The 5,104-nt window shown below is 37.6% G+C and overlaps 1 protein-coding gene across 2 annotated transcripts in view; it reads right to left on the bottom strand.

Moving 5' to 3' along the window:
• PTPN3 (protein tyrosine phosphatase, non-receptor type 3) overlaps positions 1–3,339 on the bottom strand; it is a 303,867-nt gene extending 300,528 nt beyond the window's left edge. For both annotated transcript variants that reach the window (XM_019509251.1, XM_019509252.1), the window contains exon 1: positions 3,295–3,339. The gene's annotated coding sequence lies outside the window, so the exon portion shown is untranslated. The remainder of the gene's footprint in view (positions 1–3,294) is intronic.
• Positions 3,340–5,104: the final 1,765 nt, after the last annotated feature.

The raw sequence follows: 5,104 nt of genomic DNA, 5'->3' as shown, positions 1-5,104 counted from the left end.
ATCATGCGTTTCACAATCAAAAACTGAAAGTGCTTTGCACAATCTGACCAGCATGTCCAAATGAAAAATTAAAATTTGACTATACTTTGAAGATGTTGGCCTAGATGATGTAAGGATGACTCAACCTGATAAAAAGGACAGATTTAGGTTGGATATTAGGCACTTTATAACTGTGAGGGTGGTTTATCACTCAAACAGATTACCTACATGCATGTTCCAGGAATGATTTTAGGGATTTGCACTAAGCAAAAGGGATGGACTAGATGACTTCCTGAGGTCTCTTCCCATTCTGTTTTTTTCTTCCTTTTCTTATTTTGATGATTCAGCACACACACACGCCAAAAAGCTGCAATTGATGTCGGAAGCAGTATTAATGTTGTTATTCCTAGGTACATGATTGGTTAAGCCAAAGGTCATAGGACTGTGGCTGTCAATTAAGTGGAGATTCTGAGGGGAGAAAAGTGAAAGGTAATAAAGGATCTTTTGAACTTTTAATGTTTCCTGGGCCCAGAAATTGTGCTGGTGCACCTGACAGCATATGAAAGGAACACGAACACAAGGAAATATATATCAGAGAAAGAAAGCAGCTCTCAGCTTATTGAAAACCATCTCAGTGGGAGGGAGAGCAGGGGAGTGATGAAGCTAGACTCCCTACATACTAGCTGGCATTATCTGCTGTGGAGAGGCACATAAGTTTTTGATTACCCTGCAGCTGTCTACTGATCAAGCCAGTAAAACAGGCTTTGCATTTCCTGTACTTAAGAGTTCAACTTTGCCTTCTAATTTACATCAATTCATTAAGAAGCTAGTGGGGGGAGGGGGTTCCCCCTTCCTGAAGATATCAGAAAGAAAAATTACATTAAGTCATTAAACAATCAGCTCAAGTGAAAGAAGTAGGCCGTGTATGACGATGAAAATGAATTACAATTCCAGACTTACCTGGCAATTGAAAGTCATTGATGTGAATACATTTGATAAACCTTTTAGTACTTCTAGAAGCACAGTAAAGGTGGCAATATAAGAGAAGCCCTTTTCCCAAATTTTATCATTCTTGCTAGTGTTAGAATGAAGATGCAGCCATGATGGTCCAGTAATTATGCAAGAGGTAAGGATTTTTCAGGTTGTTCTCTTTTACTGGAGCAACTGAATATTTGGGATAGTTAGACAAACTTTTACGAGACAACTTCATTAGGTTGGTGGAATAAGACAGCTTTCACAAAAATGCATCCACAGTGAGGAAATGGACCACTTAAACAATACTGGCTTCTAAAATGAGATAAACTGGTACAGAAAACTGTGTGTTTGGATTTGTTCAAAAGCAAAACTGCAAAGTTATGCTCCTCAGTTAGGACTTAATCAGTTTTCCTGTAATATCACAAATTGGGGTCAAGCAATTCCCTGTACCTAGGCTATCAGAGTTACACAAATACAGAATATGCTTTTAAACTTACAAAGCCAATAATGTAAAAACTGAATAGGAAGGTCCATCCTTCAGACGCCAGTGTATAAAAAGGGAGGACTTGTAACATTGCTTTCAAAACCTGCCATTGGATCTCTCTTACAATTGGATAAGAGAAGCAGAAAAAGTTCCCTTTGTCTCATTTTAAGTATTGTTTCTTCTTTAGATATTCACACAGTATTGAGACTGACAGGTTCCCAAAACAGAGTTCACAGTCTAAACTGAGAGGTTCACTGAAGTTATTCATTGAAGCCACCAAAGTTTTCCCAAGTTTTATCTAAAGCATTGCACTAATCTGAATTTGAATGCAAAGGAAAAAGAGCATTAAAGATTGTCAGTGGTTAGACATTTACTAAAGTAGATATGTATCCCACACTGAGAATCATTCAGAGACAGTTATTTCTGTATACAGAGTCTAAGTCTCCAAGCACAGACAAACCTTTAAAGTGCCTAGACAAATAGCTAGAATGAAGGCCCCTAAATAATTCAAGTACAGTTCTGGGAACTGCCACATTGTCCTTTTAAAATATGCGTGAGTGGACTATCAAAATTCAGCTGCTGTTAAAAAAAAAAAAAAAAAAAGAGTCGCCATCCTATATGGTTGCAGACACATGTTCCTTTCATATTCTGAAAGGTAGCTGTATGCCTGTCTGAAATGACCAGCACAAAGTTCTGAACCACCCTATTCAACTTAATGAGGCACCGGATCTAACTTCAGTGAGGACACTTATCAATTTACTGTACCTGCTTCCCATTTTAACAGAAACATTGAGCTAATGTATCCTACCACTTCAGTGCACAAGGTTAACAGAAACTGGAATGGCAAAACAGTTAACTGTTATCAAGATTTTCTACAGTGAGAGGAACGGAAGAAATGAAGAATTCTCCCTACTGATACATTTATAGTCATCTATGCTGAAAAACACAGAGGAAGAGAATAAATATGCAGTTCCTTTTCAGTGCCAAAACCAGTTATTTTCAGATATAAAAGGAAAAAAATAACTTATTCTTCCACATATTCCTGAAGTCCTAAATATTCTCCACTACAATATTCTCAGCGCTCTTCAGACAGTTATTTTCTGAGCCTGTGTCTTCAAAACAAAGAATGTGCCGAATAATGAAAATTTGGGAGCAACATAAAATACACCAAATTTAACCTCAGAATAGTCAAACACTAAACACTGAGTTGGGAATAGCATATTAACCATGGGGCACTGCTGCATATTTCTGACCATAACATTTTACTCTGAATTACCACATTAGACAGTGGGTCTGGACTAGAGCTCCGTGTCAAAGTCTGATCCATGGATGGCTAACCTGCAGCATGTGTCCTGCAAGTGGCATGGACGGCCTGTATGTGTGCAGCACATAGCAAATCAGAGAGCAGAATGGCAGGCTGAGTAGGGAAGCAGAAAGCAGAATGGCAGCCTGGGCAAGGGAAGGGGACTGAGTGGCACTTGAGGATAGCACAGGGCTCATCTTACAGCACCTACTGAAAAGGTAGCCACCACTGCTCTAAGCACAAGACAACTGTGGGCAGCTAGTTGATTAAATGCTTGCATTCACCAAAACCTCTAACAAAGATTTTGTTGCTGGTAACTAAAGAACTGAAAAATTATTGTCAATTATGAAGGCAACTATAACTACAGGCTTCAAAAAGTAGCTGAATTACCTTTAAAAACAACAACAGCAAAAACACGTAGCCCATTTATTAAAGTTACTGTTAATTTGATACACAAAAATTCTGCAGGTATTTCCTCAGGCAAGCAAAGCATGGTTCAAAATGCCAAGCAAACTTTAAAAAACTGAAGTTTTTCAATTACAACTTAGCTTACCATCAGGTTTTAATCATTTTGAGACCCCAAATATTTACATGCATCTCTTTTCCATACTGTTAACCCCAGGCTCACAGCTAGTAAATTATTTACTTTAATTATTCCCCTGCGACTTTCAACTATGCAAAACAGCAAGTTAAAAACAAACAAACAAAATGAACAAAAGAAATCCAGACCTTAAGGGATGGTGGGCAAGACTTGCATTAGCTCAAGGTTGGAAAAGACAGGTTGAAAGCAATTCTTCAAACTGAAGTTCCAAAAACTGGCCCTGAATTGCCAGTAGCTTTGTACATGATATCCCGAACACATACTGTGGGGTTCCATAAATACTACTTTCCCCAGGAAAAAACAAAAATAAAAAACAAAAACCTCTTTCTTTCTCCCTCACTCTTAAAAAAAAAACAAAACAAAACACTCTTTAAGCAAAACAGGATCTGCTTAAAGAAACATGCCTTGCAGACACAGCCCCCATGAAAAGATCCCTTCATTAACTGTCATACACAAGCCTATCTGAAGTACAGCATGAACTACTTTTAAAATGAAATTATCTATAGAAGTCTTTAAAATGCTAATAATTAGGTTTCCAGCATTATCCTTTTGACCAGAAAACCAAATAAAAACAGAGGACAAAGGACAAAACGGAAACACAGGGAACCCAACTGGACACAATCTGGAAGATAGATTAAATAGAAAAGGGTGTCATGACTTGACACCAGTGAAGATAAAAAACTGCCATAAACATAGAATAAAGCTACTAATGAACAAAGTTCCAACACTTAGTAACCGAACAAGCTGAAAACACAGCAGCAGAAATTCAGAAAGAAACCATGATGTGGGGCAAACTACAAGCTGATGTCTTCTGACGGTCCTGAAGACATGAGCCCTATTGATTCCTTGGAGTCTCAGAACAGCAGAGACTTCCTATGCCTGAAGAAGGGTGATTGCACCTGAAAGCTTGTCCACCCTCCTCAGTTGGTCTAATAAAAGATACCACATCTACTCAAAGAACCTTGCCTGCCATTGATAAATAAGGAGATCCACTGATACTTTAGACCTGTGAATGAATAACTAGATACACAATATGCACTTAGTATGTGCCTTCAGTGAGCAATTCATCCAGACTCATCTAGGACTTAGTCCAAATTCCTATTATCTGGCTTTGGAGATACTTTATATCCAAGCTAGCTTACCTATGAAAATGCAAGCTGTCCTTCTATAGTGGGATTTTACAATGTGCTCACTATCTTGTTGTAAACACACTTTCCTTTTTTTAAATGAGCTACACCATGTTTACTTCTGAAAACTCATGAGCTGATAAGGCAAGCTGTACTTTAATCAGGTTCAGGACCGGCTGACATGCCAAAGTACAACTTGCCTTATTTAAATACTAGAACTTCTGAATGTGTAATTTAGAATGGTAGCTGATACATTTTAAAAAAACGTCCTGTTCATGACAAACCATTAGATTTAACATCCCCTGTAACACTGATAGTCATAGGTACACTTATGCATAGGCTTAACATTAAGAGCTTATGAAAAAGTTTCCTATATTTAAAAAAATGTATACCCCCAACTAAAAATTTATGCCCATATAATTCAAGCAGTACAACCTCTACCTCAGTGAGACAACGCTGTACAAAAGGTTCTTCATATGTAGTTATGGGAAGCAGAATAAGACACACTAGTATAAATACATCTACAACAGAGATTTTACCCATCTGAACCATTTAAAGGAATAAACACATATACATACAAAACTGAAATCTTAATATGGCACAAAAAGTATATTTTATAGAGAAAACCTGTGGTT

The sequence above is a fragment of the Gavialis gangeticus genome, unplaced genomic scaffold (genome assembly GCF_001723915.1).
Source record: "Gavialis gangeticus isolate Ggan-Ray unplaced genomic scaffold, GavGan_comp1, whole genome shotgun sequence".
NCBI lineage: Eukaryota > Metazoa > Chordata > Crocodylia > Gavialidae > Gavialis > Gavialis gangeticus.
The sequence above is the reverse complement of the archived record's forward strand: the minus strand, read 5'-3'. Positions and strand labels throughout refer to the sequence as shown.